Consider the following 23,127-nt stretch of genomic DNA (forward strand, 5'->3'; position numbering starts at 1 on the left):
TTGTCGTGTGTTACCTGTGCTGCTCCGCAGCCTGTCCAGTGGATTTTTATTTTATTATTTTATTTTATTTTATTTTATTTTATTTTTTTTTATTTATTTATTTATTTATTTTTTTTTAGCACTGTTGTCGTGCGTTACCTGTGCTGCTCCACAGCCTGTCCAGTGGATTTTTATTTTTATTTTATTTTTTTGGGCGCTGTTGTCGTGCGTTACCTGTGCTGCTCCACAGCCTGTCCAGTGGATTTTTATTTAGCGCTGTTGTCGTGCGTTACCTGTGCTGCTCCACAGCCTGTCTAGTGGATTTTTATTTTGTTTTAGCACTGTTGTCGTGCGTTGCCTGTGCTGCTCCACAGCCTGTCCAGTGGATTTTTATTTTTATTTTATTTTTTAGCACTGTTGTCGTGTGTTACCTGTGCTGCTCCACAGCCTGTCTAGTGGATTTTTATTTTGTTTTAGCACTGTTGTCGTGCGTTACCTGTGCTGCTCCACAGCCTGTCTAGTGGATTTTTATTTTGTTTTAGCACTGTTGTCGTGCGTTGCCTGTGCTGCTCCACAGCCTGTCCAGTGGATTTTGATTTTGATTTTATTTTTTTGGCACTGTTGTCGTGTGTTACCTGTGCTGCTCCACAGCCTGTCTAGTGGATTTTTATTTTATTTTTTACCACTGTTGTCGTGTGTTACCTGTGCTGCTCCGCAGCCTGTCCAGTGGATTTTTATTTTATTATTTTATTTTATTTATTTATTTATTTATTTTTTTTTAGCACTGTTGTCGTGCATTACCTGTGCTGCTCCACAGCCTGTCCAGTGGATTTTTATTTTATTTTTTAGCACTGTTGTCATGCGTTACCTGTGCTGCTCCACAGCCTGTCCAGTGGATTTTTATTTTATTTTTTAGCACTGTTGTCATGCGTTACCTGTGCTGCTCCACAGCCTGTCCAGTGGATTTTTATTTTATTTTTTACCACTGTTGTCGTGTGTTACCTGTGCTGCTCCACAGCCTGTCCAGTGGATTTTGATTTTGATTTTATTTTTTTGGGCGCTGTTGTCGTGCGTTACCTGTGCTGCTCCACAGCCTGTCCAGTGGATTTTTATTTAGCGCTGTTGTCGTGCGTTACCTGTGCTGCTCCACAGCCTGTCTAGTGGATTTTTATTTTGTTTTAGCACTGTTGTCGTGCGTTGCCTGTGCTGCTCCACAGCCTGTCCAGTGGATTTTTATTTTTATTTTATTTTTTAGCACTGTTGTTGTGCGTTACCTGTGCTGCTCCACAGCCTGTCCAGTGGATTTTTATTTTGTTTTAGCACTGTTGTTGTGCGTTACCTGTGCTGCTCCACAGCCTGTCTAGTGGATTTTTATTTTGTTTTAGCACTGTTGTCGTGCGTTACCTGTGCTGCTCCACAGCCTGTCTAGTGGATTTTTATTTTGTTTTAGCACTGTTGTCGTGCGTTACCTGTGCTGCTCCACAGCCTGTCTAGTGGATTTTTATTTTTATTTTTATTTTATTTTTTAGCACTGTTGTTGTGCGTTACCTGTGCTGCTCCACAGCCTGTCTAGTGGATTTTTATTTTTATTTTTATTTTATTTTTTAGCACTGTTGTTGTGCGTTACCTGTGCTGCTCCACAGCCTGTCCAGTGGATTTTTATTTTTATTTTATTTTATTTTTTAGCACTGTTGTTGTGCGTTACCTGTGCTGCTCCACAGCCTGTCTAGTGGATTTTTATTTTATTTTAGCACTGTTGTCGTGCGTTACCTGTGCTGCTCCACAGCCTGTCTAGTTGATTTTTATTTTATTTTAGCACTGTTGTTGTGCGTTACCTGTGCTGCTCCACAGCCTGTCTAGTGGATTTTTATTTTATTTTAGCACTGTTGTCGTGCGTTACCTGTGCTGCTCCACAGCCTGTCTAGTGGATTTTTATTTTGTTTTAGCACTGTTGTCGTGCGTTGCCTGTGCTGCTCCACAGCCTGTCCAGTGGATTTTTATTTTTATTTTATTTTTTAGCACTGTTGTTGTGCGTTACCTGTGCTGCTCCACAGCCTGTCTAGTGTCGGATTCCCTGTTTGGGAATCCGCTAGCTTAGCATAGCTACTAGCTCTTAGCCGTTTTAGCATGGCGGCTTCTCCTGTCTCTCCTGCACTTTTCTGCTCTGGGTGTGAAATGTTTAGTTATTCCTCGGCCTCTTTTAGCAGTAACGGTACTTGTAATAAGTGCAGCTTATTCGTAGCTTTGGAGGCCAGGCTGGGCGAATTAGAGGCTCGGCTCCGCACCGTGGAAAATTCTACAGCTAACCAGGCCCCTGTAGTCGGTGCGGACCAAGGTAGCTTAGCCGCCGTTAGTTCCCCCCTGGCAGACCCCGTGCAGTCGGGAAGGCAGGCTGACTGGGTGACTGTGAGGAGGAAGCGTAGCCCTAAACAGAAGCCCCGTGTACACCGTCAACCCGTTCACATCTCTAACCGTTTTTCCCCACTCGACGATACACTCGCAGAGGATCAAACTCTGGTTATTGGCGACTCTGTTTTGAGAAATGTGAAGTTAGCGACACCAGCAACCATTGTCAATTGTCTTCCGGGGGCCAGAGCAGGCGACATCGAAGGACATTTGAAATTGCTGGCTAAGGCTAAGCGTAAATTTGGTAAAATTGTAATTCACGTCGGCAGTAATGACACTCGGTTACGCCAATCGGAGGTCACTAAAATTAACATTGAATCGGTGTGTAACTTTGCAAAAACAATGTCGGACTCTGTTGTTTTCTCTGGGCCCCTCCCCAATCAGACCGGGAGTGACATGTTTAGCCGCATGTTCTCCTTGAATTGCTGGCTGTCTGAGTGGTGTCCAAAAAATGAGGTGGGCTTCATTGATAATTGGCAAAGCTTCTGGGGAAAACCTGGTCTTGTTAGGAGAGACGGCATCCATCCCACTTTAGAGGGAGCAGCTCTCATTTCTAGAAATCTGGCCAATTTTTTGGGATCCTCCAAACTGTGACTGTCTAGCGTTGGGACCAGGAGGCAGAGCTGTGGTCTTATACACCTCTCTGCAGCTTCTCTCCCCCTGCCATCCCCTCGTTGCCCCATCCCCATAGAGACGGTGCCTGCTCCCAGACCACCAATAACTAGCAAAAATCTATTTAAGCATAAAAATTCAAAAAGAAAAAATAATATAGCACCTTCAATTGCACCACAGACTAAAACAGTTAAATGTGGTCTATTAAACATTAGGTCTCTTTCTTCTAAGTCCCTGTTGGTAAATGATATAATAATTGATCAACGTATTGATTTATTCTGCCTAACAGAAACTTGGTTACAGCAGGATGAATATGTTAGTTTAAATGAGTCAACACCCCCGAGTCACACTAACTGTCAGAATGCTCGTAGCACGGGCCGGGGCGGAGGATTAGCAGCAATCTTCCATTCCAGCTTATTAATTAATCAAAAACCTAGACAGAGCTTTAATTCATTTGAAAGCTTGTATCTTAGTCTTGTCCATCCAAATTGGAAGTCCCAAAAACCAGTTTTATTTGTTATTATCTATCGTCCACCTGGTCGTTACTGTGAGTTTCTCTGTGAATTTTCAGACCTTTTGTCTGACTTAGTGCTTAGCTCAGATAAGATAATTATAGTGGGCGACTTTAACATCCACACAGATGCTGAGAATGACAGCCTCAACACTGCATTTAATCTATTATTAGACTCTATCGGCTTTGCTCAAAAGTAAATGAGTCCACCCACCACTTTAATCATATTTTAGATCTTGTTCTGACTTATGGTATGGAAATAGAAGACTTAACAGTATTCCCTGAAAACTCCCTTTTGTCTGATCATTTTTTAATAACATTTACATTTACCCTGATGGACTACCCTGCAGTGGGGAATAAGTTTCATTACACTAGAAGTCTTTCAGAAAGCGCTGTAACTAGGTTTAAGGATATGATTCCTTCTTTATGTTCTCTAATGTCATATACCAACACAGAGCAGAGTAGCTACCTAAACTCTGTAAGGGAGTTAGAGTATCTTGTCAATAGTTTTACATCCTCATTGAAGACAACTTTGGATGCTGTAGCTCCTCTGAAAAAGAGAGCTTTAAATCAGAAGTGTCTGACTCCGTGGTATAACTCACAAACTCGTAGCTTAAAGCAGATAACCCGTAAGTTGGAGAGGAAATGGCGTCTCACTAATTTAGAAGATCTTCACTTAGCCTGGAAAAAGAGTTTGTTGCTCTATAAGAAAGCCCTTCGTGAAGCTAGGACATCTTTCTACTCATCACTAATTGAAGAAAATAAGAACAACCCCAGGTTTCTTTTCAGCACTGTAGCCAGGCTGACAAAGAGTCAGAGCTCTATTGAGCTGAGTATTCCATTAACTTTAACTAGTAATGACTTCATGACTTTCTTTGCTAACAAAATTTTGACTATTAGAGAAAAAATTACTCATAACCATCCCAAAGATGTATCGTTATCTTTGGCTGCTTTCAGTGATGCCGGTATTTGGTTAGACTCTTTCTCTCCGATTGTTCTGTCTGAGTTATTTTCATTAGTTACTTCATCCAAACCATCAACATGCTTATTAGACCCCATTCCTGCCAGGCTGCTCAAGGAAGTCCTACCATTATTTAATGCTTCAATCTTAAATATGATCAATCTATCTTTGTTAGTTGGTTATGTACCACAGGCCTTTAAGGTGGCAGTAATTAAACCATTACTTAAAAAGCCATCACTTGACCCAGCTATCTTAGCTAATTATAGGCCAATCTCCAACCTTCCTTTTCTCTCAAAGATTCTTGAGAGGGTAGTTGTAAAACAGCTAACTGATCACCTGCAGAGGAATGGTCTATTTGAAGAGTTTCAGTCAGGTTTTAGAATTCATCATAGTACAGAAACAGCATTAGTGAAGGTTACAAATGATCTTCTTATGGCTTCGGACAGTGGACTTATCTCTGTGCTTGTTCTGTTGGACCTCAGTGCTGCTTTTGATACTGTTGACCATAAAATTTTATTACAGAGATTAGAGCATGTCATAGGTATTAAAGGCATTGCGCTGCGGTGGTTTGAATCATATTTGTCTAATAGATTACAGTTTGTTCATGTAAATGGGGAATCTTCTTCACAGACTAAAGTTAATTATGGAGTTCCACAAGGTTCTGTGCTAGGACCAATTTTATTCACTTTATACATGCTTCCCTTGGGCAGTATTATTAGACGGTATTGCTTAAATTTTCATTGTTACGCAGATGATACCCAGCTTTATCTATCCATGAAGCCAGAGGATACGCACCAATTAGCTAAACTGCAGGATTGTCTTACAGACATAAAGACATGGATGACCTCTAATTTCCTGCTTTTAAACTCAGATAAAACTGAAGTTATTGTACTTGGCCCCACAAATCTTAGAAGCATGGTGTCTAACCAGATCGTTACTCTGGATGGCATTTCCCTGATCTCTGGTAATACTGTGAGAAATCTTGGAGTCATTTTTGATCAGGATATGTCATTCAAAGCGCATATTAAACAAATATGTAGGACTGCCTTTTTGCATTTACGCAATATCTCTAAAATCAGAAAGGTCTTGTCTCAGAGTGATGCTGAAAAACTAATTCATGCATTTGTTTCCTCTAGGCTGGACTATTGTAATTCATTATTATCAGGTTGTCCTAAAAGTTCCCTAAAAAGCCTTCAGTTGGTTCAGAATGCTGCAGCTAGAGTACTGACGGGGACTAGCAGGAGAGAGCATATCTCACCCGTGTTGGCCTCCCTTCATTGGCTTCCTGTTAATGCTAGAATAGAATTTAAAATTCTTCTTCTTACTTATAAGGTTTTGAATAATCAGGTCCCATCTTATCTTAGGGACCTCATAGTACCATATTACCCCATTAGAGCGCTTCGCTCTCAGACTGCGGGCTTACTTGTAGTTCCTAGGGTTTGTAAGAGTAGAATGGGAGGCAGAGCCTTCAGCTTTCAGGCTCCTCTCCTGTGGAACCAGCTCCCAATTCAGATCAGGGAGACAGATACCCTCTCTACTTTTAAGATTAGGCTTAAAACTTTCCTTTTCGCTAAGGCTTATAGTTAGGGCTGGATCGGGTGACCCTGGACCATCCCTTGGTTATGTTGCTTTAGACGTAGACTGTGTTTCATAATTATTGTATGGCCTTGCCTTGCAATGTGGAGCGCCTTGGGGCAACTGTTTGTTGTGATTTGGCGCTATACAAGAAAAAAGTTGATTGATTGATTGATATCCGCAACCGACAGGTTGGCGCGGCTTGGCGGCGGACCGGGACAGCGTGCAAAACAGATATGACGCGTGCCCAGCACGGCCACATCACGGTCGCAAATGGTATGTCGCGCATGCAGACAGAGTGGGCACGGATGAAGCAAGTGCATCACAGCCGCTGTGCCCCTCATGGGGGCGCCTCCGCGGTCGCCTTCGCTTCTGTTCCCTGTTGTATTCGCTGATCCACCCCGGGACATTTGTCATTTCTGCCCACCTTTGTTGCAGACACTCAGCTTTTAAAAGCTGAGCTGAGACAACTGTCTCCTCATTTCATGCGCAAATCCTCCTAAACGCCAGTGGGACAGGGCCCTTAGGCAGCGAGCCGTCCTGCTGTCATTTGGGTGCTGAATTCTTGAAAAAGAAGGCCAGAAACATAGCTGACAGCTTTGCTTAAAGCGGTGTAAAATTAGGACTGGGTTCAATCGCTGCAGCCGTCTGTGTGTTTGTGCAGTCAGCTCACTGTGAGGAGGGAGAGGGGAGGGGTATGAGCCATGTCAGTCAGTGCAGAGTGAGAGAGCACACGTGCACTGAGAGCACACGTGCACTGAGAGCAAAGAGGAAGCAACAAACAAAACTGTCAGTACGACCTGTTCACACCGTGTGCGCATGCCGGTGACAGTTATACTGAAATTATGAGATGAAACAAATGGTTAAAATTCCTTAAAAAAATGAGAATGTAGGAATGAACGTTATAAAAATCATACACACGTGTGTTTAAAAAAACCTGATGTGGAGAAAATCTGCAGTGATGTTCATAAGCAGAAATCACATAAAGCAGTTGAGAACTCTGACCTTTAACAGGCTGTTATTTTCCAAAGATAATTATTTTAGATGACTTAGTTGTTTTATGTTCAAGCACAAAATGTGACCGAGGAGGAGAAAAAAAAGATTAAATGCACTCTAGTCAAAATAAAAATACAAGCTACTGATTTTTGTTGTTTTTCAAATTTATTAGGCTGCAGCTCTGGGTTTCATTTATTTCAAAGTAAGTTGCCTCTTATTTTCAAAAATCGTGAGAGTCAAATCAGTCTGCATTGTTCAGTTTTTCCTGCACGTGTTTGTGTATTTTTCCTTCTTTATAAGAGTTTGATGTTTGTGTTTGTTCTGCAAAGTTTGAAAAAAAACAAAAAAACAATAAAATCTTAACACTTTTCTTTATAGCAGTTCTGTAATTCCAGAAATGCAACAGAAACAACCACAAATCAGAAAAAAGTTGGGACTGTATGTAAAATGAAGATAAAATAAAAATGCTGCACTATTCCCAGTTTCTCCACTCACACCAATAGAAGCCAAAAATTCTTCCAGAGTTGTGTCTTGGTGGCTTCCCTCACTTGTCTTCTTACAGCATGGACATTTAGTTTGTGAGAACTGCCTCGCTGACACAGATTTACCATAAAGTACCACACTGTATTTCTGAATGATCAATATAAATGAAGTCTAAGAAATATTCACTGACTTGGAAATGTTCATGTATTCATCCTCTGACATTTCTCAAGAAAACTGGCTGTAAAAATTATTAATTCATTCTTACATTTAGAATAAACTGCCCTGTCCCAACCTTTTTTTTTCTTGGAAAATGATGCAGGCTTTGAATGTAGGAATGGATATATATTAACAAAAAATAGATAAGCTGACCACACAAAACATGAAATATGTTGGTTTCATACAATCAGCAGTTACAGAAATACAAGTCAAAGACAAAGTCTTTTTTTAAAATTCGGATTAAGGCTTTAAGTGCCTCCCTGTATTAGCACAGATGAACTCTTCCTGTTGCCATATCTTCTGAAATAAAACTGCAGAACACTAAAGCCTAAAAACTAAAAGAAGCAAAAAATGGGAGCGGTACAGGAGCGGGAGACATTGTGAATGGGAGCGGGGTGGGGGTGGGAGTGGGAGACATTTTACCAGGAGTGGGACAGGACAGGATTTTTTTTTTTTACTCTGGCCCGGGATTAGGATGGGACAGGAATTTTTCTGTGGGAGTGGGATGGAATAGGAGTGAAAATCTACTCCTGTGTGACCCTCTAGAATAGATATGGACATTATGGACTACTACAAGTACCTGGGTGTCCACATAGTCAACAAACTGGACTGGACTGTAAACATAAATGAATGAATGAATGATGCAAATGCTTTCAGCATCTCCACTAATACATCTACCCATAATGCACTTGACCACACCTATTTTTTTCCGCAAACATGCCAAAGAAAGACAGGGCTCAATATGTCCATAATCAATCTGTTCTCAAGTCCAAATTGATAATTTACAGCTTCTCGTCCAACATGCACAATACTGTGCTGTAGTTCACAATCAAACACAAAGGTATGGAAAGTTTTTAGCCAAAGAGGGTGACGAACAGGAAAGTGTACTCTCGATAAAACCACCAAAGCCTGAACCACCTCCTGTGGTATGTGAGAGACATTGGGCAGACAAAACCTGAGATGTTTTTTGTTTATTATTTTCACCTCTGTTCTAAAATTTCTTTGCTGACCACATCCAAGATATATGTGTATCAAGTTATAAGTTGTCATGTGTCTTATAGTGATATTATTTGTCACTTTTTGCTTTTATATAAATTTTAGATAATGCTAAAAGAACCTGCAGCCTTTCATTGCACCCACTATGCTGGAAATTATTAACCTGTCACAAAGGGCCAGATCTGTTCCTGCATGTTTTAAATCTGCAGTGATTAAACCTATTCTTAAGAAAACCCAGATCTGAATTCACTGGTAAATTACAGATGGTATTTAATTTACCTTTCTGTTCAAAAATTCTTCAAAAAGTGGTTTCACAGCAGCTTGTGGCAGATCTTGCTTTTAATAATATCTTTGAGCCACCACAATTGGCATTCAGAACTCACCACTCCACAGAGACAGCACTCACTAAAGTGGTGAATGATCTGCTGGCGAGAGACACAGATATCGTCACAGTGCTTCTCCTGCTGCACTGGGTTTGATATGGTTGATTATCATTAAGATAGTTGTACTTTCATTCAAGTATCACTTTGAGGTACTTTATAAAAGACTGCGAGCCCTGATATTTTAAACTGAAAGGACTGTTGTTACATTGATCTGATCTCACAGCTGCACAGGGGAGGTTTTCTGTGGAATTTCTGTGGAGCCTGGTTTATTCACACACCATCTGTCAAGAGTAAACATGGGCAGTGCCAGGGGGAGCACTAGAGCTCCCCCTGGATTTGTCATAGCACCCCTAAGAAAATAATTCCTCATTTATTATCTTAATTTAATTTAATCCCATGTTTTTAAGGCCTTGTTTACACTGAAACTGAACTTCTGCTATACAATCTTTTTCGTGGTCATTTTCAAAAAGTGTTCCATTCAAGAAATATCTCCGTTCTCACAAATCCAGTGAAACTGCTGAAAATGCTGCATTACATATGCCAGGCCTGTATGTAGTGCTGTAACGCTTCTACAAAAAATGGAGCAGACATGGAGCTAATCAATGTAGCAACAAAAGCTAAAAGCCGGCTCACGGATTAAATAAAGTCTTGCCAGGATTCATCATCACAGCTGAAAACTGTTCTCCACATGACACCCTTGTTTTGGAAGATGACATCTGGAAATTTGTTAATTCCTTAGCATGGATGTTACTTGTTAAGGGTTTTTTAAGGATTTTTTTAAAGAGGTCCCTCAGTGTCTGTCTGCTCTGGGTGAGTTTCTCAGCTGGAGGACGCCAGCACTTTGTCCCATCACCAACAAGAAGAAAAAACAAAACAACAACAAAAATTAAATTAGACAGTAAAATTGCACTGTTAACATGTTACAGAAACAGGGCGATGACATCAACCTTTCAGTTTTCCACAGTAAGACACTTTTGGCATTTTCAGACTTATGTGATTAGACAAATATTTCACTCATAACAGAAAATAAACATTCATCAACAGAATGGATTGTTTTACACAAAATGAGTGTAACGTGACGTTCAATGACATCACGTTCAACAATGTCATAATAATAATAATAATAATAATAATAATAATAATAATAATACAGTTGTATGCAAAAGTTTGGGCACCCTGATGATTTTCATGATTTTCTTTTATAAATCATTGGTTGCCTGGATCAGTTTGAAATTATTAGAGCAACAGTCTAATTTCTAGATTTAAATTGACTCGTTAATTAACATGGGTCTAGACTCTATATTGAAGTGATAATTGACATACAATCTTGAATGTTTGCATTTGAAACATAGTAAGTGTTGTGAAGATTTTCCAATATGGGTGTGCATGTCTGACTTATAAAACCAGACAATATATACATTATATACAGTTGTATGTAAAATTTTGGGCACCCTTGATGATTTCCATGATTTTCCTTTATAAATCGTTGGTTGTTCGGATCAGCAATTTCAGTTAAATATGTCATATAGCAGACATCCACAGTGATATTGTCAGGGCAGGCGGCAGTCCGGCACCAGGAGTGGCTGGACCCGCAATACAGACTCCCAGACTAGGCTTAGGTGTGAATGAAATCATGGTCTTTATTCCAGGCTCTGGTACGGTACATGTGATCAGTCAGCGAGGCAGAGGTACAAGCAGGGTTAGGCTGAGACGCAGTTATGGACAAGCAGGGTTCTGTGGCACAAGCAAAGACAGACAGACAGACAGACAGAGAGGCAAGAGGTATTGTCAAGGAGAACAGAGCAGAAATTGGAACATGGCTTGGCACAATCAGGACTGAAAAAACAGGCACTGGAAAGTGTACTAAGACAACAATCTGGCAGGGAAGTGAAGGACTGTGGGGTTTAAATGCAGGTGGACAAATTAGGATGTGAGATGAGGAACAGGTGGTGTTAACGAGGTGCACATGAGGGGTGTGGCTAGTGAACAAAGATAATGCATGGTGCAAGAAGGTGAGGAGGGACAACACAAGGTACAGTGAGGTAAGATACAAAGATGCGTTGAACAGGTGTCAAGAGTGTGAGTGGATGGAAATACTAAACAGACTGAATCAAAGTGAGGGACATCGACATAATGGCAGGTGCAGTGGAGTGAGAACATAATCAGAGGGGCGTGAGGGAAACAGGAAACTAGGAGCAAACAGAAACCGAGGGCAGAATACAATATTACTATGAACTACAACCAGACATGAGCAAACGGACTAGAAGAACCTACATGAAAACTGATAAGAAAATAAAATGAAAATAAACACTAAGACGAACTGAACAGGATCTGACAAAGAAAACAAAAATGACAAAAGCAGACCAAAAAGATAAGACAGAGACTAATATTAAAGCACAACAGAAAATATAACAAATGAGAACAAAATGAACAAGTGATAAACAATGAAAACACAAACTGGCTGAACAAAACAAGAACAGAACTGGACAATGGCTAAAGTAGAAAAGAACCAAAGAAACAAAGAGATAAAGCAAAATAAAACAGAATAAACACATGGTAAATAACTAATAAAACAGAGCTGGGGCCGATGGTGGTGAACTAAATAAAGAGGCACTCAGGAGGCGCAAGAGCTGAAAATGTCGCAGGAGTGTGCACAAGGCCTTAAAAAATGCTGGTGTGCCATAGTGGCTACTCTGTCACTGTATTATGTTACTAATATTGATTTATATCACAAAACTGTCAAAAGGGGTAATAAATATAAGTGTAAAGATGATTGAATATATCGTCAGAGGAGTAAACTGATCAGTCCTTTTGAACGCCACACAGATCGCTGCTGCTGCGCTCATGTACCGTTGGAAATTACACCCTGTTTGCTTGGATTTTTTATGTGGGTGGGGGGTCAGCTTCACTGGGCTCAGGCACCTTATATAGGCAAGAATTAATCTTTTGTGTGGATACAATGAATTATTTTACCAAAAATAAAATGAAAACCACGCTCCTGCTACAAGCAACTGCTGAGTTTGAAACAACAAAAAATTCCTGTAATTTCCAACAGTACTTGAACGCAGCAGCAACGATCTGTGCGGTGTTCAAAAGAACTGCTCTGATGATATATTCAATCAATCAAAGTAACAAATCCCCCAAAGCAAAAGTAATTACCTGTCCAACAGAAAGAGTGCAACCTCTGTGTCACTTTTCAGGCCCTTCAGATGCCTCAGTTGTTTCCACTGAGAAAATGCCACACTGATGTTGACTCTCGTCTGACCTCTTGCTTTATCCCGAGCCCTTTCATCGCAGCCTTTTCTGCCTCCGGTTTTCTTTTCCTTGGCTTTCTATCAGGGTGAGCTGTTAAAGGTAACAGTGGAAGTGGTAGTTTCAGCTGTATTCCCTCTGCCATTGTAATATAAAAAAAAGTGTTTCTGAACAGAGTTACCTACTTTAGTTTAAAATTTCAATTTTAAAAACTAAAGTGTCATGACATATTCAGTGACATGGCTAAAATTCTTCTCTATTACCTTTGAGTAGAACGGGTAAGTCAGCTAGTGTATACACACTGTATACACACTGTGGGTTGACTATATACAATTATAGACTTTTGATGAGGTGTACCCGTGATTATGCGGACCTGGTCCTGACCGAAATCAAAAGTCTATATTTGCTTTATTATATGGTATACAAGAAAACTGTGAGTTTGTCAAACATACTAAAACTGAAAAATCAATCTCAAGTTTCAACTCTTTATTATTACTGTCATACTGCACCAACTGACATCCCATTGATCGACTGGAGATGCCTGTTAAGTCCGTGACGAAGAGTCATCAGGCTTGTTTTCTTATAAAGTTCGCCATTTGCCTGTCTAGCTTCTGCGTAAAATCGACTGAGTACTCCGTCAAGCATCCGTCTGTCATAAGTTTCAAAGTTGGGCGCGTGTCCCTTTTCAGTGACATACTTGCAAAACAGGTTGGCTGCTGACTGTGTATTTCTGCGGGTGTTCTTTGCATCTTTTTCGTGTAAAATTCGTTTTAAGTCAGCGTCGCTAACAGACGCAAACTTGTCTTCTGCCATCTTGTCAACAAACTGACAGCCAAAGTAGGTGTATCGCGTTATTTGATTGGTCGTTATCGATAGAAGGCATCGCTTGATTAGCTAGCACTACGCTGCACGCGAGGTGTACTCGTTATGCACACCCGGTCAACTCGACATGTGGTACAGCTCAGAAAGTGGCGAATGGGCCAATCAGAAGTTGGCAAAATTCCATACCATATAATAATGACTGTTCTCACCATCCTTAGCTACAGCTTATCTGAGATTTTTCTTGGCTTGCCACTTCAGGCCTTAACTAGTACTGTGCCTGCGGTCTTCCGTTTCCTCATCTCTGAGATAGCTTTTTGTATCCTTCCCCTAAACCATGATGATGAGCAATCTTTGTTTTCAGGTCATTTGAGAGTTGTTTAGATCCCAAAGAGCAGGGAGTTACAGTAGTCAAGCCTAGAGGAGCCAAAGGCACGGATGACTTTTTCAGCATCAATGATGATATCGTGCTGTAGTGAGTGTAGTTTGTAGTTCCTGAAATGTTCGGTTTTTGCTGGTCAAATATCCATGAATGGAATTGGAAAGAAGTGAAGTCTGTGTTGACTAAAGAACTACCTGAGGAACAGCAGAAGGCCAAACCAGTGACCCAGTGTCACTTCTGGAGTTTGTTTAACCCTCACGGAACACAGCCTCTGGACAGCAACCAAATCATTGATGCTTTTAGCTCATAACCACAACAACAGGCACATTGTGCTCTTATGAAGACATCAATGGTAGGTGAAAGATTTTTTTCTCTGTCTGCCATTGCCATTTTTCTCCTGAGGCTACAGACTACATGTGTTAGTCTGTGAATATTTGTATTGAACAGTACCGTGGGTTTGTGTGTGATTTTGGTCATTCTGTATGTCAGTCGTGACTGTCGCACATCAGAATGTGGCAGAGGTGTAACAGAGAGCCGTCGTGAAACACAAGCCCATAGCACCTGCAGAAAAAAATCTTTATCTGCAAAGCAAACTTAGTCATAACCAGACAAAAAGGACCACCACTGGGGGCAGAACCATAGCTCCCCTTAGAGGTTAAGAGTGCAATGAACCCAACCACTTTATATGATAAAGCCACTCTTTTGATATCTTGACTGTGTGCTTAGGGTCATTGCCCTGCTGAAATATGAACTGTTGCCTCAGTCTGAGGTCAAGAGCGCTCTGGAGCAGGTTTTCATCCAGCTTGTCTCTGTACATTGCTGCATTCTTCTTTCCCTCAATCCTGACGAGTCTTCCAGTTCCTGCTGCTGAAAAACATCCCCACAGCATGATCCTGCCACCAACATGCTTCACTGTAGGGATGATGCCTGCAGAGCTCTCAAGTTGCAATATGCTCGATAAGTTATTTTCCGCAGAATCTTGTCTTCCAGGTCACACCGGTGAAATGTTAGCATGACAGTGTGACAACATATTGAGCCTCAAGCCAAATGCATGCGACCTGACAGGACCACGTTTAAGCGTGAGTCTCTCTCTGAATGAGTGAGACTTGAGAGCTCTGTGCCTGGCATCCTCCAAACACGACACCTGACATTCACACCAAAGAGTTCAATCTTGGGCTCATCTACCAGAGAATTTTGTCATTCAGGTGCCTTTTGGCAAACTCCAGGCGGGCTGCCATGTGCCAGAGTGACCATCGGGTTAATGGTCACCTCCCTGACTAAGGCCCTTCTCCCCAATTTCTCAGTTTTAACAGGCAGCCAGCTCTTGGAAGGGTCCTGGTGGATCTGAACTACTTCTGTTATTGGATGATGGAGGCCACTGTGCTCATTGGGAACTTCAAAGCAGAAGAAATGTTTCTGTACCCTTCCCCAGATTTGTGCCTTGAGACATTTCTGTCTCAGAGGGCTAGAGACAATTAATTTGACATCATGTTTGGTTTGTGCTCTGACATGCACTGTCAACTGTGGGACCTTATATGTAGATAGGTGTGCGCCTTTCCAAATCATGTCCAATCAACTGAATTTACTCCAGGTGTACTCCAATAAAGCTGCAGAAACATCTCAAGGATGATCAGTGGAAACAGGATGCACCTGAGCTCAATTTTGAGCTTCATGGCAAAGGGTGTGAATACATATGTACGTGCGATTTCTTAGATTTTTTAAAAATTTTTAATAAATTTCCAAAAATCGCAAAAATACTTTTTTCACATTGTCATAATGAGGTATTGTGTGTAGAATTTTGAGGAAAAAAGGAATTTTATCCATTCTGAAACAAGACTGTGACATAACAAAATATGAAAAAAGTGCATTGCTGTAAATACTTTTTGGATGCACTGTACATCGTCCTAGACCACTAAGCTGTCAATGGGTACCGTCCTTGGCTGAGAAAGTAACCTTCCATGATACCAGTCTGACTGCGAGAGTGTTGTTGCCAGAGTGCAGGTTACCTGTGCATTTTGTGATCCCTTCCCCTTGTGTGGTTTTTAGCTTTCTTCCTGTGTATGTCTGTTCAGCTGTTTATGTAGCCCCAGCTGAAATAAAGCACATCCATGAAAGATACTTTAATATAATTAAAGGTCTATTTGAAGAGTTTCAGTCAGGTTTTAGAATTCATCATAGTACAGAAACAGCATTAGTGAAGGTTACAAATGATCTTCTTATGGCCTCAGACAGTGGACTCATCTCTGTGCTTGTTCTGTTAGACCTCAGTGCTGCTTTTGATACTGTTAACCATAAAATTTTATTACAGAGATTAGAGCATGCCATAGGTATTAAAGGCACTGCGCTGCGGTGGTTTGAATCATATTTGTCTAATAGATTACAATTTGTTCATGTAAATGGGGAATCTTCTTCACAGACTAAAGTTAATTATGGAGTTCCACAAGGTTCTGTGCTAGGACCAATTTTATTCACTTTATACATGCTTCCCTTAGGCAGTATTATTAGACGGTATTGCTTAAATTTTCATTGTTACGCAGATGATACCCAGCTTTACACACACACACCAATTAGCTAAACTGCAGGATTGTCTTACAGACATAAAGACATGGATGACCTCTAATTTCCTGCTTTTAAACTCAGATAAAACTGAAGTTATTGTACTTGGCCCTACAAATCTTAGAAACATGGTGTCTAACCAGATCCTTACTCTGGATGGCATTACCCTGACCTCTAGTAATACTGTGAGAAATCTTGAGAGTCATTTTTGATCAGGATATGTCATTCAAAGCGCATATTAAACAAATATGTAGGACTGCTTTTTTGCATTTACGCAATATCTCTAAAATCAGAAAGGTCTTGTCTCAGAGTGATGCTGAAAAACTAATTCATGCATTTATTTCCTCTAGGCTGGACTATTATAATTCATTATTATCAGGTTGTCCTAAAAGTTCCCTAAAAAGCCTTCAGTTAATTCAAAATGCTGCAGCTAGAGTACTGACGGGGACTAGAAGGAGAGAGCATATCTCACCCATATTGGCCTCTCTTCATTGGCTTCCTGTTAATTCTAGAATAGAATTTAAAATTCTTCTTCTTACTTATAAGGTTTTGAATAATCAGGTCCCATCTTATCTTAGGGACCTCGTAGTACCATATCACCCCAATAGAGCGCTTCGCTCTCAGACTGCAGGCTTACTTGTAGTTCCTAGGGTTTGTAAGAGTAGAATGGGAGGCAGAGCCTTCAGCTTTCAGGCTCCTCTCCTGTGGAACCAGCTCCCAATTCAGATCAGGGAGACAGACACCCTCTCTACTTTTAAGATTAGGCTTAAAACTTTCCTTTTTGCTAAAGCTTATAGTTAGGGCTGGATCAGGTGACCCTGAACCATCCCTTAGTTTTGCTGCTATAGACGTAGACTGCTGGGGGGTTCCCATGATGCACTGTTTCTTTCTCTTTTTGCTCTGTATGCACCACTCTGCATTTAATCATTAGTGATCGATCTCTGCTCCCCTCCACAGCATGTCTTTTTCCTGGTTCTCTCCCTCAGCCCTAACCAGTCCCAGCAGAAGACTGCCCCTTCCTGAGCCTGGTTCTGCTGGAGGTTTCTTCCTGTTAAAAGGGAGTTTTTCCTTCCCACTGTAGCCAAGTGCTTGCTCACAGGGGGTCGTTTTGAACGTTGGGGTTTTACATAATTATTGTATGGCCTTGCCTTACAATATAAAGCGCCTTGGGGCAACTGTTTGTTGTGATTTGGCGCTATATAAAAAAATTGATTGATTGATTGATAATTTAGTTTGGACTACATATACAAGTATTTCTTAGATGGAAGTCCTGCTCATAGTTGAATTGAGTTCATCCAGTGAATCATTTGTCACTCAAAACACTGACTCATTGGATTGGATTCAATGTAAAAAATATATGTAGTCCCAACTCAATTAAATTACATTATCTTGCATGGATGTGTTTTATTTGAGTTGGGGCAACATAAATTTATTAGATGGTACTCCTGCAGAGAATTGAATTGAGTTCATCCAAAGAGCCATTTTTTTTGAGTGTACACACACACACACACACACACACACACACACACACACACACACACACACACACACACACACACACACACACACACACACACACACACACACACACACACACACACACACACACACAAAATGAATAATTACAGAGTTATTAAATGCTTAGATTTTGAACGAGGAGTGCTGCACTCTGGATCTTCTCACGGTTTTTGCAGCAGAATCATTTTTCACACCTTTTCAGTGTGGTTTAACCACATGCTTTGGCTTGCTTAGTCTGGTGTGAACACTGTCTCAAACTGTCACACAGAAAGGAATCACCTTGAGTCTGCTGCGGTTTGTTTGTCAAGTCAAATTGGTCCAAACAAACCATTTTGTGACAGTGGAAATGGAAAACGTAGGAATTCAAACCAGGCTCGAGACCTTACCTGACTATCCTTCGTTCAATTTTCCATCCAACAGGAATATGACTTTGGAATATGTCTTTAATCCCCAAATTGTTTTCTGAAAAGTTATTTATTCAGCTAAGTTTGAAAATCACTGGCAGACCACTTAGCTTCAACTGAATGTAGTTCTAATAACTTTAAGTCAGATAACATTTGGTAAATGATAAATGGACTGCATTTTATATAGCGCTTTTCCATCTGTATCAGACGCTCAAAGCGCTTTACACTAATGCCTCACATTCACCCCGATGTCAGGGTGCTGCCATACAAGGCATTTTTGAAAACAAAGTTTGTAATGGTTACAAACACTTGTAAACCCCCCGAATCATCCATCCATCCATCCATCCATTTTCTTCCGCTTTATCCGGAGTCGGGTCGCGGGGGCAGCAGCTCAAGCAAAGCCGCCCAGACCTCCCGATCCACACACACCTCCCCCAGCTCCTCCGGGGGAACCCCAAGGTGTTCCCAAGCGAGCCGAGAGATGTAATCCTTCCAGCGTGTCCTGGGTCTTCCCCGGGGCCTCCTCCCAATGGGATGTGCCCGGAACACCTCTCCAGCGAGGCGTCCAGGGGCATCCGGAAAAGATGCCCAAGCCACCTCAACTGACTCCTTTTGATGTGGAGGAGCAGCGGCTCGAATCCGAACTCCTCCCGAGTGACCGAGCTCCTCACCCTATCTCTAAGGGAGCGCCCAGCCACCCTGCGGAGGAAACTCATCTCGGCCGCTTGTACCCGCGATCTTGTTCTTTCGGTCATGAGCCAAATCTCATGACCATAGGTGAGGATCGGAACGTAGATCGATCGGTAAATCGAGAGCTTTGCCCCCCTACTCAGCTCTCTCTTCACCACGACGGTCCGATACAGCGACCGCATCACTGCAGACGCTGCACCGATCCGTCTATCGATCTCACGCTCCATCCGTCCCTCACTCATGAACAAGACCCCGAGATACTTAAACTCCTCCACTTGAGGCAAGGACACTCCACCGACCTGAAGAGGGCAAAGCACCTTTTTCTGGTCGAGAACCATGGCCTTGGATTTGGAGGTGCTGATTTTCATCCCGGACGCCTCACACTCGGCTGCAAACCGCCCCAGTGCACGCTGAAGGTCCTGATTTGACGAAGCCAACAGAACCACATCATCCGCAAACAGCAGAGACGAGATTATGTGGTTCCCAAACCAGACCCCCTCTACACCCTGGCTGTGCCTAGAAATTCTGTCCATAATTCTGCCTCTACTGGTGGTTGGCTCTCACTGCGGTATTGTATCACTTCCTGTTCCGGAGCACAGCGGTGTTTTTCTGTATCTGTTAGCTGTTTAATCTGCACAATTAGATTGATCTAGTTATCTAGATTACGATTTGTTTCCCAGTGTAATCTTTACGTGCCTTAACTAAAGCACTCCTTCTGCTGAATCACCTCTAAATTATTTACACATTATTCACTTTGCGTGTTTTTAGGAATCCGCTAGCTTAGCGTAGCTACTAGCTCTTAGCCGATTTAGCATGGCGGCTTCTCCTGTCTCTCCCGCACTTTTCTGCTCTGGGTGTGAAATGTTTAGTTATTCCTCGGCCTCCTTTAGCAGTAACGGTACTTGTAATAAGTGTAGCTTATTCGTAGCTTTGGAGGCCAGGCTGGGCGAATTGGAAAATTCTACAGCTAGCCAGGCCCCTGTAGTCGGTGCGGACCAAGGTAGCTTAGCCGCCGTTAGTTACCCCCTGGCAGATCCCGAGCAGCCGGGAAAGCAGGCTGACTGGGTGACTGTGAGGAGGAAGCGTAGCCCTAAACAGAAGCCCCGTGTACACCGCCAACCCGTTCACATCTCTAACCGTTTTTCCCCACTCGACGACACACCCACCGAGGATCAAACTCTGGTTATTGGCGACTCTGTTTTGCGAAATGTGAAGTTAGCGACACCAGCAACCATAGTCAATTTTCTTCCGGGGGCCAGAGCAGGTGACATTGAAGGAAATTTGAAACTGCTGGCTAAGGCTAAGCGTAAATTTGGTAAGATTGTAATTCACGTTGGCAGCAATGACACCCGGTTACGCCAATCGGAGGTCACTAAAATTAACATTAAATCGGTGTGTAACTTTGCAAAAACAATGTCGGACTCTGTAGTTTTCTCTGGGCCCCTCCCCAATCAGACCGGGAGTGACATGTTTAGCCGCATGTTCTCCTTGAATTGCTGGCTATCTGAGTGGTGTCCAAAAAATGAGGTGGGCTTCATAGATAATTGGCAAAGCTTCTGGGGAAAACCTGGTCTTGTTAGGAGAGACGGCATCCATCCCACTTTGGATGGAGCAGCTCTCATTTCTAGAAATCTGGCCAATTTTCTTAAATCCTCCAAACCGTGACTATCCAGGGTTGGGACCAGGAAGCAGAGTTGTAGTCTTACACACCTCTCTGCAGCTTCTCTCCCACTGCCATCCCCTCATTACCCCATCCCCGTAGAGACGGTGCCTGCTCCCAGACTACCAATAACCAGCAAAAATCTATTTAAGCATAAAAATTCAAAAAGAAAACATAATATAGCACCTTCAACTGCACCACAGACTAAAACAGTTAAATGTGGTCTATTAAACATTAGGTCTCTCTCTTCTAAGTCCCTGTTGGTAAATGATATAATAATTGATCAACATATTGATTTATTCTGCCTTACAGAAACCTGGTTACAGCAGGATGAATATGTTAGTTTAAATGAGTCAACACCCCTGAGTCACACTAACTGTCAGAATGCTCGTAGCACGGGCCGGGGCGGAGGATTAGCAGCAATCTTCCATTCCAGCTTATTAATTAATCAAAAACCCAGACAGAGCTTTAATTCATTTGAAAGCTTGACTCTTAGTCTTGTCCATCCAAATTGGAAGTCCCAAAAACCAGTTTTATTTGTTATTATCTATCGTCCACCTGGTCGTTACTGTGAGTTTCTCTGTGAATTTTCAGACCTTTTGTCTGACTTAGTGCTTAGCTCAGATAAGATAATTATAGTGGGCGATTTTAACATCCACACAGATGCTGAGAATGACAGCCTCAACACTGCATTTAATCTATTATTAGACTCTATTGGCTTTGCTCAAAAAGTAAATGAGTCCACCCACCACTTTAATCATATCTTAGATCTTGTTCTGACTTATGGTATGGAAATAGAAGACTTAACAGTATTCCCTGAAAACTCCCTTCTGTCTGATCATTTCTTAATAACATTTACATTTACTCTGATGGACTACCCAGCAGTGGGGAATAAGTTTCATTACACTAGAAGTCTTTCAGAAAGCGCTGTAACTAGGTTTAAGGATATGATTCCTTCTTTATGTTCTCTAATGCCATATACCAACACAGTGCAGAGTAGCTACCTAAACTCTGTAAGTGAGATAGAGTATCTCGTCAATAGTTTTACATCCTCATTGAAGACAACTTTGGATGCTGTAGCTCCTCTAAAAAAGAGAGCTTTAAATCAGAAGTGCCTGACTCCGTGGTATAACTCACAAACTCGTAGCTTAAAGCAGATAACCCGTAAGTTGGAGAGGAAATGGCGTCTCACTAATTTAGAAGATCTTCACTTAGCCTGGAAAAAGAGTCTGTTGCTCTATAAAAAAGCCCTCCGTAAAGCTAGGACATCTTTCTACTCATCACTAATTGAAGAAAATAAGAACAACCCCAGGTTTCTTTTCTGCACTGTAGCCAGGCTGACAAAGAGTCAGAGCTCTATTGAGCTGAGTATTCCATTAACTTTAACTAGTAATGACTTCATGACTTTCTTTGCTAACAAAATTTTAACTATTAAAAAAAAAATTACTCATAACCATCCCAAAGACGTATCGTTATCTTTGGCTGCTTTCAGTGATGCCGGTATTTGGTTAGACTCTTTCTCTCCGATTGTTCTGTCTGAGTTATTTTCATTAGTTACTTCATCCAAACCATCAACATGTTTATTAGACCCCATTCCTACCAGGCTGCTCAAGGAAGCCTTACCATTATTTAATGCTTTGATCTTAAATATGATCAATCTATCTTTGTTAGTTGGCTATGTACCACAGGCTTTTAAGGTGGCAGTAATTAAACCATTACTTAAAAAGCCATCACTTGACCCAGCTATCTTAGCTAATTATAGGCCAATCTCCAACCTTCCTTTTCTCTCAGAAATTCTTGAAAGGGTAGTTGTAAAACAGCTAACTGATCATCTGCAGAGGAATGGTCTATTTGAAGAGTTTCAGTCAGGTTTTAGAATTCATCATAGTACAGAAACAGCATTAGTGAAGGTTAGAAATGATCTTCTTATGGCCTCGGACAGTGGACTCATCTCTGTGCTTGTTCTGTTAGACCTCAGTGCTGCTTTTGATACTGTTGACCATAAAATTTTATTACAGAGATTAGAGCATGCCATAGGTATTAAAGGCACTGCGCTGCGGTGGTTTGAATCATATTTGTCTAATAGATTACAATTTGTTCATGTAAATGGGGAATCTTCTTCACAGACTAAAGTTAATTATGGAGTTCCTCAAGGTTCTGTGCTAGGACCAATTTTATTCACTTTATACATGCTTCCCTTTATCCATGAAGCCAGAGGACACACACCAATTAGCTAAACTGCAGGATTGTCTTACAGACATAAAGACATGGATGACCTCTAATTTCCTGCTTTTAAACTCAGATAAAACTGAAGTTATTGTACTTGGCCCCACAAATCTTAGAAACATGGTGTCTAACCAGATCCTTACTCTGGATGGCATTACCCTGACCTCTAGTAATACTGTGAGAAATCTTGGAGTCATTTTTGATCAGGATATGTCATTCAAAGCGCATATTAAACAAATATGTAGGACTGCTTTTTTGCATTTACGCAATATCTCTAAAATCAGAAAGGTCTTGTCTCAGAGTGATGCTGAAAAACTAATTCATGCATTTATTTCCTCTAGGCTGGACTATTGTAATTCATTATTATCAGGTTGTCCTAAAAGTTCCCTAAAAAGCCTTCAGTTAATTCAAAATGCTGCAGCTAGAGTACTGACGGGGACTAGAAGGAGAGAGCATATCTCACCCATATTGGCCTCTCTTCATTGGCTTCCTGTTAATTCTA

This window comes from Thalassophryne amazonica, chromosome 14 (genome assembly GCF_902500255.1).
Source record: "Thalassophryne amazonica chromosome 14, fThaAma1.1, whole genome shotgun sequence".
In the NCBI taxonomy this organism is placed as follows: Eukaryota; Metazoa; Chordata; class Actinopteri; order Batrachoidiformes; family Batrachoididae; genus Thalassophryne; species Thalassophryne amazonica.